This window comes from Leopardus geoffroyi, chromosome A2 (assembly GCF_018350155.1).
Source record: "Leopardus geoffroyi isolate Oge1 chromosome A2, O.geoffroyi_Oge1_pat1.0, whole genome shotgun sequence".
NCBI classification, from domain to species: Eukaryota; Metazoa; Chordata; class Mammalia; order Carnivora; family Felidae; genus Leopardus; species Leopardus geoffroyi.
The window spans coordinates 30799879-30812220 of record NC_059331.1 but is presented as its reverse complement, the minus strand read 5'-3'; the positions used below and the strand labels follow the sequence as shown (position 1 = coordinate 30812220).

At 40.9% G+C, this 12342-nt stretch overlaps 1 long non-coding RNA gene across 1 annotated transcript in view; it reads left to right on the top strand.

Annotated features, from left to right (window-relative positions):
* LOC123605813 overlaps positions 1-12342 on the top strand; it is an 81483-nt gene that overhangs the window by 58691 nt on the left and 10450 nt on the right. The window contains exon 4 of the long non-coding RNA XR_006715901.1: positions 4946-5070. This is a non-coding gene — a long non-coding RNA (uncharacterized LOC123605813). The remainder of the gene's footprint in view (positions 1-4945; positions 5071-12342) is intronic.

Below are 12342 nucleotides of genomic sequence, written 5' to 3'. Positions count from 1 at the left end.
TTCTATGCAGCATAGATTGTGATTTGCCAAGAGGTAAATAGAGCTTCCGGGACTTCCCAATCTTAGCTGAGTACAGAATTCTCTTTCAAGTGCAACCTCTCACCTAATTGTATTTAAGACATGCCTGTTAGTTCTGTCTAGAAGAATCAGTACTAGGTATCCCCAAAACACTTAGATTGCATTATATGGAAACACACTTTAAACAACGCCGGACCAGACTGTGTTTCCTGGAGGACAAACCAGATGATATGTGGTAGGATGCCCTTTTCAAAAAATGTAGGAGAAGCATCATTAAAAGACCCTGTGTGCCCCACAGTGAGAAATGTGCTGGATTTGACAGCAATATCAGACAGTTCTCATGACAAGCATCAGAAACCCACATCTTTCCTCATACCAACTCTGGAGACAGGTCAGTTAATGCTTCCCAAGCAATCTAAAACTCATGCCAATTATGCAATAATTGAGTCCTGTTGTGGTGTCTATTTTGATGCAATTTTAATTCAAAGAAGCCTGTCACTCTAGTTGTGAGGCTAATTAAGACAACCATCTCTTCATTCTGAAAACAAATGTACATCCTGGAAGTTGATGGCTCTGAGAGAGAGAAAGAGTAGAACTAATGAAAAATTTCCCTTATCTTCTGACCATTTCCAACCCAAGATCTTGTCTGAAGTGTTCTTCCAGGAGAACAAACGTCAAAAATAACAGAAGATAATGGGAATTTGTCTGGGGTAGAGCAGTGGAAAAGGCCTTATTACTATTACTTTAGGCTCATTAAATTTCATCATGCTTGATGTTGGGATTTGAATAGATACTTTTCTTTGATGTTTTTTTTCTAAAATGCTACAGACAATAATTAGGAAATTTCCTGATACAGGATTAAGAGAGACGAGACGATCATCACTTGTCTTTCAATTCTGGCCTCTCAGAGTTTTCCTTTCTGATGAACTTTTTTTCTTTTTCTCAAGAGCTCTCTTTTTTGTAGATTCTCATGATTCACACCACACTGAGTTATGGGGATTGTTTTGTGATTTCATTTAGAAGGATACCAAAGATGACCTAATTCAGATAAATCTGTATAACGAAGATGTGCTGGTACATAAAACATACTCAAGAATGTTTATTAAAATGTGTAATCTTGTTAGTGACAAATGTTTCCTATGAGTCATTTTCCCTTAGGTGACAATGCCATAAAGTAGTCAAAGGTTATATCCACTTACTCTGGTCCCTGATTGCAAATCCACTTTTAAGAATAGTAGCGTTGTCAGATAATATGACAGGAGAAACCAGATCAGAACACATTATAGAAGAAAATTAATATTGAGTCAGAACATGTAAATATGTGTCAGGCTGACCCATGTCCTGGAACATATCATTGAGTAAAAAATCTCAATGAAAAGTGATACTCCTCCATAGTCTCTCTGCATCGTTCATCACTGAGTACCTTCTGCATTTTTATTGACAATAACCTTTGTTATAAGGATGACAAGAGTCCAAAAACTAAATGTCATTTCTTTACCAGAAAATACTGTGCATTGCCAATAGGAGCTGGTACCTAGAACTGGACGACCAGTAACTAAATTTCCTCCCTGAAAGACCAGTGCTTCCTCTCATGAATGCATGTCAACTTCATTCTGTCTTCCTTCTAACACTTCCTCTACTCCACCATGCAGTTAGACAAGATGACAGCCATGACTCCAAGTCCAGCCACAGCCCTAGATCTGCATCACCTCCTAATCCTATTCTTGGGGCTAATTTCGATTTTGTAAAATAGAGAATCTGATTGGCCCAGCTCAGGTCATGTGCTTCTAGTGCCATCAGCTGTAGTCAAGATCAATGGCCCATCTGCTCTGCTGTTCACACAAGGGGAGGCATAGTACACGAGATGATTGCCATTACACTTTTCATGCTTTTTTGAATCTAAATGTACATACATCTCTGTTACATTCAAAAAGTTTTAGCTGAAACAGTAATATTTAAATAATTAAATAACATAAAACCTAAATATTATGTGATTTTTCTATTGGGATTTATTTATGAATGTTCATTGGAGAACTCTTACCATAGATTGCCAATCTAAGCAAGTGGTACTTGAATGTTAGGGTACGTAAGAATTCCCCCATAGATTTTGTTTGAAATAAGGATTCCTCGGGGCACCTGGGTGGCTCAGTCGGTTAAGCATCTCACTTCTGCTCAGGTCATGATCTTGCAGTCCGTGAGTTCAGGCCCTGCATCAGGCTCTGTGCTGACAGCTCAGAACCTGGAGCCTGCTTTGGGTTCTGTGTCTCCCTCTCTGTCTGCCCCTCCCCCACTTACACTCTGTCTCTCTCTCTCAAAAAATAATAAATACATATTTTTTTAATTTTTAATGAAAAAAAAGTAAGTACTCCTCTGTCCTACCTTGGAAAGTCTAAGTAAGCCTGGGGAGAAATAAGGATTTGTCCATGCTCTTTTTAGGTGATTCCATTGTCAGTGGGCCACAGTTTGAGAAACATGGGTCTAGATTAAATAAAAGGGAAACAAAAGGAACAGGGCTAAGATTTTAGAGAAGGGTATTCAATAGAGAGGAGAACAGAAGAAAGCCAGTTGTTATTTGCAGGGAATCCTTTCCCTGCTATAAACTTTTTCAACCACCAGGAGAACCATGAAACCCTTGTTCCCAAACCAAACTTTCTTGGAGGATTTTCACTGTATTTAACATGCTCCTTGGATCTGTGGCTAGCAATGTCCGATTATTCTCATGAAACTAGATGCAGCATCCCACTTCGGATAAGACTTTCTAACGGAGGAAGGTAACGTGCTCCCTGCTTCTGCCAGGCTGACGCTAGAGACACCTGCTGCTCTTTCAGGCTTTGAAGGCAAAGCCAGCTTTGCAATCAGGCAGAGAGCTCAGTTCTCCTCTGAGATTGGCTGAATGAAAATGGCACAGACTCTCTTTTCAAGCACCTGTCAGGGGAAGAACATACACACTCCACAAAGCGGCTACATAAATGATCTTGCACTCAGAGTCAGCAGCGCGATGATCGTTACATTGTTTTGCAAGAGTCAGCTTTCACAATGACAGGAGTTTCAGAGCAACTGCAAAATTTCACAGGCACAACCCGCCATGAGTGAGGAGGAACATGCCACACAGGGAGTTTCTGTTCCCCTCCCTTTCCGCCCTAGGCTACGTGTCTTTTGGCAGTCATGAAAAGGTAGCAGAGATGCCTTTCTGGAACATTTGTTCAGAAAGGTTTTAATTTCATTGATTGATCTAGTGATTCATTTGTCTATTTTAAAATATTGTTCTAAAAATATTAAGGCACAGTTTGTTTTAAGCTGGGCCAGGAACTATGCTAAGTGCTAGGGATACACCTGAATGCGAAACTGACGTAGCACCTGTCCATGAAAAGGGAAAATGGAGAAGACAAATGTGAAGACAATAGTTACAGACATCATATAAAATTACCAGTGAGCTCAGTGCCTGGAATACATTGTGAGATGCTAGAAGATGGAGAAACGACCCTGTCAGAAAGGTCAGAGGTGGTGAAATTGTTCGGTGGAGTAAGGTGGAATAACAAAAGGAGGAGTACTTATTTGTCTTGGGATGAGGAGCTTGGGGGAGAGATCTAGGCAATTAAAGAAGTTGATGAAGGAGAGAGCAAGGGTATAGTTCTGGGTTGGATTGTATCCTTCAAAAAAATGTGTTGATTCCTAACCTCCAATACCTCAAAATGTGGCCTTACTTGGAAATAGGGTCATTGAAGATGGAAGTGGTTAGTGTGAGGTCACACTGGTGTAGAGTGGTTCCTTAATCCAATGTGACTGGTATCTTTTTTTTTTTTAATGTTTGTTTATTTTTGAGAGAAAGGGAGGAAGAGAGAGAGAGAGAGAGCACAAGCAGGGAGGGGCAGAAAGAGGGGGAGACACAGAATCCCAAGCACCTCCAGGCTCTGAGCTGTCAGCACAGAGCCCAGGGTGGGCTCAAAGTCACGGACTGCGAGATCATCACCTGAGCAGAAGTCAGACGCTTAATCGATTGAACCACGCAGGTTCCCTGTGACTGGTGTCTATATAAGAGTTGGAAACAGGCACACAGAGAGAAGATGGCCATGTGAGGACAAAGGCAGGACTTGGCGTTAGGCTGCCGTGAGGCAAGGAACACCTGGGTCCACCAGAAGCTGGAAGAGGCAAGGGCTTCAGAGGGAATATGGCCCTACCATCACTTTGTGGTAACTTGTTATACAGCCCCCGGAAACGTGTGTGCAGTAGATGGCATTAAACCAAGCTGAAGTGCAGGGCAGGCCAGACCACACAGGGCCTTGAAGATCTTGTTAAAGGTCTTACTTTTAAAAACAATGGGGAGCAGATAAATGTTTTGAACCAATATAGCAATAATGGCTGGGTCCTGTGAGAGAGGATAAGCTTACTTTTTGGTCACTTGTTTTGGTCACTTGAATTGCTCAGCAAATGAAGGAAGGTGGCAAGAATTATACTTACCCAGCATTCCGAGTCATTGATATTTCAAATGGCAACCTAATTAGATCACAGTTTTCTCTCCCATTACACCCGATTACAGGAATCGAGTTTTCTGTACTGGCTAATACTGGACAGCTGAAACATATTTTCTTTTTTTTTTTTTTTTTCAACGTTTATTTATTTTTGGGACAGAGAGAGAGCATGAACGGGGGAGGGGCAGAGAGAGAGGGAGACACAGAATCGGAAACAGGCTCCAGGCTCTGAGCCATCGCCCAGAGCCCGACGCGGGGCTCGAACTCCCGGACCGTGAGATCGTGACCTGGCTGAAGTCGGACGCTTAACCGACTGCGCCACCCAGGCGCCCCTGAAACATATTTTCAAATTGTGTTCCAGGGAACACTAGTTCTGAGAATACATTATAGAAAATATTCCATGGTCAAAGAAGTTTTGGAAGTTCTAAGTTTCTTGGGGTGTTTCTTCTTGCTTGCAGAATCATAATATGCGTTAACGTATTATCGTCTCTCGGAAGTTCTGTAGTAAAGAAAGACTTCAACCTCAGTTTCCAAATATGTTGGACCATGAAATATCCTTGGGCTGAATCAAAACCTGAAGTAGGTAAGAAGTACCTGTTAACTTTTCAAGGGATTCACTTTTGGAAATGCTGAGAGGTTTTTAAAAATAATATTTTTGTGCCCTCGCTCCACTTTCCAAACCAAGAAATGCTACCCAACACTTAGTTTAAATTCCGCCCTGCAGTTTTTCTCTTCCCTGCGTGCATGGCCTGCTGGGGGAATAGCTGCTTTCAATCTGTGAAGCTCAAATCTTCCTTCCCCTTCTCTTCTCCCATCGGAGCCTCATTTGAGAGATCTGCCCTCAAGCAATTCTACTGGCAGAGTGTGGAAAAAGTATTTCTGAACAAACAAAAAAAAGAAGTTGTAATGCTTTTTCAAATGGCATATTCAAATGTGACTTGAAATGGGTAGCCCCAGACTTCAAAATGTAACCAAGAAAGATAGTGCTATACCTGGAAAGGATTCTGGTCATTTGGTACAAAATGATCATTTTGTTTATAAATAAATGAAGGCCGGGGCATCTGGGTGGCTGAGTCAGTCTCAACCATCCGACTTCGGCTCAGGTCATGATCTGGCAGTTTGTGAGTTCGAGCCCCACGTCGGGCTCTGGGCTGACAGCTCAGAGCCTGGAACCTGCTTCCGATTCTGTGTCTCCCTCTCTTGCCCCTCCCCCACTCATGCTCTGTCTCTCTCACTCTCTGTCAAAAATAAACATTAAAAAAATATATAAATAAATGACGGCCTAGATGGCCAGAGATTGAACCAAAGCCACAGAGAAGATGAGATAGCACAGCAGGAGGGAGAGCCAAGGTATTTCCTCTCAGCCCTGCCTCCTCTTGAAATATGTCTTTCAAGGCTTTTAAAAAACTTACATTAACTGTTTTTTTCTAGTATTTTTTTTAATTTTTTTTTTCTCAACATTTATTTATTTTTGACAGAGAGAGAGAGAGAGAGAGAGAGAGAGAGAGAGAGAGCATGAACGGGGGAGGGTCAGAGAGAGAGGGAGACACAGAATCTGAAACAGGCTCCAGGCTCTGAGCTGTCAGCACAGAGCCCCACGTGGGGCTCGAACTCACGGACTGCGAGATCATGACCTGAGCCGAAGTGGGAGGCTTAACGGACTGAGCCACCCAGGCGCCCCTTTACATTAACTCTTGATAGCATTTGAATCCAGACATTAATCACTAATATAAAAAAGATCCCCCATAAATGCTCAACGAATTCAAGCATCTCAGTAGCACATAGCAGTTCTTTGTGAGTGCAACTAATTCAATAAACCAATTCAATAAAATGGGGAGGGAAAATCCACAAATAGTAAATACCTTGTAAAGTTGTATGCTTTGGTTATCCATGTAACACATAAATTACTTAAGTGACCACAAAAAATCTCTTTTGACACGTTCATATATTCATTGTAAGTTCTCTATTCTTGGTGGAGGAATTTCTTTTTCCTTTAAACAATAAAATGTTAAGAAAATTACTCTGGAAAATATCTGGTTTGGCTCTTTTTTGTTCTCTCTCCTTCCCTTCTGCAGTCTTTGGTCGTAGGTAAAAAGACATCTCCCGATCCATACCACCCATTTAAGAGAGGAGAGGTGTCTTTTGCTATCTCTGCCCTTTTTACTATCCAGGCTGCTAAAAATCCTTCCTGATGCATCTATGGAAATAAGTCTTAGGTTGTTCTGTCGTTCCTGCTCCACACAATACATGTCTTGCATACCTGATTCTGCCCCCAAGCATCAGCCTTGCAGGCAAGATGTTGGGACACAGCAGAAAGGAAGATGGCAGTAGTGTGTTGACTCTGCCCCATCATGAGTTGAGCCCGGGAGAGATGCATATGGGGTTTCTCCTCGTGTACACATCTTACAGACGCTTCAAGAGAAGTGGTGGTCATGCCACATGACACCTTCCCACAAACCAGCTTCTCACCTCGTGCTCCACTGAAGACACAGCAATCTGTTCTAACATTGGAACATCATCAGCCTGAGAAAACGCTTAAGACAATTGTTCGGTCTCCATGTCTCCTTACTCAGGAATTTTTAGGGATAATTTTGTCTCTTTGCAATTTTCTTCTTCCCAGTTAGTTCTGAGAACCTAATCCACACTTAAAACGTATACTTCCAGATATAATTTCATCGACGTTACGTAGGAGCGATACCGCCTGGACACATCTAGATTTACTCATTTGCACCCACCTCCTACTGGCCCATTTTGCCTCTTCTGTTGAGACGGGACATTGATGTCGTCCCGCTTCGGCCAAAGTAAAAGCACAACCGGTTCCCAATGTTCTCTTATCTCAGAAAGATAGACCTTTCAGTGTGCTTAAGGAGCTGCCTTCACACTGTCACCACCACCCTGGCAGTAAACGGCACAAAGAAATTAGGGTCCGTATCCTTTCTCCAATTCAGGAAGCAGCTCAATGAAGGGAAAGTCTGAAATTTTTAAAAAAGAAACAAGTCTAAATTAAGCCCCCCACTGCTTATTTGCCAAGGGACCTTGGACAAGTTTCTTCATCTTTCTGAGCTTCTGTTTCCTCATCTGTAAAATAAAGGATGATATTCACTCAAATTTTAGTTGGGAAGCAACTGAGGTTTTACATCATATCGTTATGGCTGCTGGCCCATCAAAGCTCTCAGCCTGTACACTTAACCTTCCTTTCTCTGGCTCCTTTGCACTTCCGCATCCAACCTAAGGTAGCTTCAGAAATCAAATGCCACCTGTGTATCCAAAAGACAGTTAGCTATGAAAACTTAATCTAAAAAAAAACCCTGTCCTCCATGGTCTTTCTAATATCTGGAGATAAATGAAGTATCATTAAGCAATACGTTGGGAAAATATGGAGTAGATAACAAATGGACTCCACAGAAGGCATCATGGGGCACAGGTCCGTGAATAATCGCTTAAGAAAATCCAATTATTCAGTCCAGCATATAGGCCATATCAATTCCACTATTACCAACAGATGAAAGAGTCAGGGGATATTGGACAGACCTAGAGGCAATTAAAGGTTAGTCATTAATAAGCATAAATTTGGAGTCAATGCAACTATATTCCAAACCCAGCTCTGCCATATACTGGCTGTGTCATCTTAAGCAAGCCATTGACCTCTGTAAGCTTCAGTGTTTTCATCTACAAAAAGGGGGTAATATAAAAGCATTTACTATATGGGGTTATTTCTGCGAGTAATAAATACTGTAATGAATATATAGGACTCTGCACAGTATCAGCCGAGTAGCACACGATCAATAAATGACATCAATTATTATTGCTGTTTACGGGTTTTTTTCCCCATTTTTTTCTGGACACTTAACCTCAAATCTGATTCACTCATAATCACAGAGCTTCAGCCTTCTTCTTTTTTTTTAATGTTTATTTATTTTGAGGGAGAGAGAGAGTGTGTGTTTGTGTGTGCACATACGCACACACACACACAAGTGAAGGAGGGACAGAGAGAGAGGGAGAGAAAACCCCAAGTAGGCTCTGCACTGTCAGCACAGAGCCTGATGCCCGTGCACTGTGAGATCATGACCTGAGTTGAAATCAAGAGCCAGATTATTAACCAACTGAGGCACCCAGGCACCCCAGAGTTTCAGCCTTCTGATACTTGAAAGTGTGCAACAAGAAACCCAGTCCTTGGGTATAGAAATAAAAGAAGAAAAGGCTCTTCTCTGATAAATCTTCCTCCTCCCTTAAACAGTCAGGAAATAATATGGTAAGCATCAAGAAGGCAAGGCAAAAGAATTATTTTTAGCCATCAAGAAATATCCAATAACTTGGAGTCCATGCTTTACAGATGTCACATACAAGGTGTGAAGTTTGCAAAGCATGCTCATTTTAACTCAATTGCCAGCTTCTCTTCTAGAGCAAAACTAAGATACTTAACCATGCAGCCAATGGGGAAGCTTTAATCTTTGTCCTAGCCAGTTGTCTAGCATGACAGTTGAGATCATAGCACTTGTCAAGGCCATTCTTTTTAGGATTCTGGGAAAGATTGGAAATCTGGATCTCTGAATTCAATGGCAAGTAGTAAAAGTGAAATCCACCAGATGTACCAAGAGTTTCCTGGTCAATAGCAAAATAACATTTTCAGAAGGATCTCATTTTTCTTTACTTCTTGGGCACACTGACAGGCAGTTGTAAATCATCATGTTGCCAACGATTGAAGATCTCAGCCCCAGTCCAGAGCAGTGCAGGGGGTTAGCAAATAAGGTCAGTGTGATGTGGAACAAAAACAAAGGGAAATATTTATTATATTACTGCTGTGTGTGAATACCAGTCAGTAAGAGAATATATGGGGGGAAACATAAGCTCAATATCTCAAATGGATAGCTCTTGTTGATCCTGAACTGGATGTTCCAGGAGTCAACAACTGAAAATATTTGACTAATTTTACATTTTTTAAAGTAGCAAGTATATATGGCTACTTATATTGTGTATTTTTTGATGTTTGAGAGAGAGAGAGAGAGAGAGAGAGAGTCCAGGAAGGATAGAGAAAGAGGGGGACAGTGTCGGGCTCCGCTTTGACAGCAGTGAGCCTGATGCAGGGCTCTAACTCAAGAACTGTGAGATCATGACCTGAGCTGAAGTTGGACACTTAACCAACTGAGTCACCCAGGTGCCCTGGCTATTTATGTTATTTAAATATTGTGTGTGTGTGTGTGTGTGTGTGTGTGTACATGTATATGATTTAACATCTTGGGGAGGCCAACATAGCATGTGGTTGAAGTACTGTGTAATTATAAAACTTATACAGTTCAAATAAAAATGCCTCTAGGTTTTGTATACAAATGTTTATAACAGTTTTATTTGTGATCTGTAAAGCTAGAACAATCCAGATATCTTTCAGCTAATAAACGGCTAAAAAAAATGTAACATATCCATACTGCGGAATATTAAGCAGTAGTAAATGGATAAATCTCAAAAGCATGATGTTGAGTGAAAGAGGCAGAATCAAATGGCTGCTCTACAGTCCTCTATAAATATGTTTTTAGGACTTTCTGGAATAGGCAGAAAAACTGAACTAATTGCTAGAGGCATGAGTGGGGTTAGGGATTATCTGCACAGGGGCATGAGAATTTGGGGAGGAGATATTATGTGTCTTAATTGGGGTGGTGCTTATGATAACTCATAGGACCATGCGCTGAAAAGGATGAATTTTACTGTGTGTAAATTATATCTTGATAAAAATAAAATTTAGGGGCACCTGGATGGCTCAATTGGTTAAGTGTCTGACTCTTGATCTCAGCTCAGGTCTTGATCATAGGGTCGTGACTTCAACCACCTTGTTGGGTTCCATATGAGGTATGAAACTTACTTAAAAAAATTTTTTTAATACCTCTGGGTTTTTTTAAAATATAATTTATTGTTAAGTTGGCTAATATACAGTGTATACAGTGTGCTCTTGGTTTTGGGGGTAGATTCCCGTGATTCATCTCTTACATACAACACCCAGTGCTTATCCCAACAAGTGCCCACCTCAATGCCCATCATCCATTTTCCCCTCTCCCTACCCCCCCTCCCCATCAACCTTCAGTTTGTTCTCTGTATTTAAGAGTCTCTTATGGTTTGCCTCCCTCCCTCTCTGTTTGTAACTATTTTTTTACCCTTCCCTTCCCCCATGATGTTAAGTTTCTCAAGTTCCACATAGGAGTGGATATGATATCTGTCTTTCTCTGACTTATTTCACTTAGCATAATACCCTCCAGTTCCATCCACGTTGCTGCAAATGGCAGGATATCATTCTTTTGGATTGCCAAGTAACACTCCATTGTATATATATACAACATCTTCTTTATCCATTCATCTGTCAATGGACATTTGGGCTCTTTCCATAATTTGGCTATTGTTGATAGCACTGCTATAAACACAGGGGTATGTGTGTCCCTATGAATCAGCATTTCTATATCTCTTGGGTAAATTCCTAGTAGTGTAATTGCTGGGTTGTAGGGTAGTTCTGTTTTTAATTTTTTGAGGAACCTCCATACTGTTTTCCAAAGGGGCTGCCCCAGTTTGCATTCCCATCAGCAGTGCAAAAGAGATCCTCTTTCTCTGCATCCTTGCCGACATCTGTTGTTGCCTGAGTTGTTAATGTTGGCCATTCTGGCAGGTGTGAGGTGGTATCTCAATGTGTTTTGATTTGTATTTCCCTGATGATGAGTGAGGTTGAGTGTCTTTTCATGTGTCTGTTGGCCATCTGGATGTCTTCTTTGGAAAAGTCTCTATTCATGTCTTCTGCCCATTTTTTCACTGGATTATTTGTTTTTCAGGTGTTGAGTTTGCTAAGTTCTTTATACATTTTTGGATATTAACCCTTTATCCGATATGTCATTTGCAAATATCTTTTCCCAATCCGTCGGCTGCCTTTTAGTTTTGTTGATTGTTTCCTTAAATACGAAGTTTAACAAAATTCCATGAAAGAGTACAGCATCTCAGACATAGCTATAAAGAGCTGGGCTCCTTCCTGAGGCAACCTCACTGACTAAGCAAGGCCTTATTGAATCATAATTACCCACTGGCTGGCCAGGCTTTAGTTAACTTCTGCTTGGCCTCAGTGCACAGCAGAGGAGCTCTGGTAAAAGTGGCAACAACAGATAGAGCGGTAATATTATATCTCAGTATATTAGTATGTGCTTTGTATATCTTTTCTTCCCCTTCTAGAATACCAAGGCCATTGTGTTTCCTCTCCTAGTCCATAAAGAAACAAAAGCAAAGACCAAAAATTCCATTGGCCTAAGCATGGGCAGAATTCTTTATTTATTTGTTTTTTGGTTTTGGTCGGTTGGTTTCTATTGAGATATAATCGACATATAAGATTATATTAGTTTCAGGCATACAATATAATGATTTGATATTTGTATATACTGGGAAATGATTACCCCTATAATTCTAGTTCACATCCATCTCCCACCTGTAGTTACAATTTTTCTACTTGTGATGAGATCTACTTACAATATGGTATTACTGACTATAGTCACAATGCTGTACATGACATCCCCAGGACTTATTTGTTTTATAACTGGAAATTTGTACCTTTTGGCCACCTTTACTCATTTTGCCCACTCTCGACCCCTGTCACTGGCAACCACCAACCAATCTGTTCTCTGTATCTCTGAGTTCATCTTTATTTTTGTTTTTCTTTAAGATATCCCATATAAACGAGATCATGCAGTGTCTTTCTCTGACTTATTTCACTTAGCATAATGCCCTCAAAGTCTGTCCATGTTGTGGCAAATGACAAGATATCCTTCTTTTTTATGGTTGAATAATGGTCCGTTGTATATATACCACATCTTCTTTATCCATTCATCCACTCATA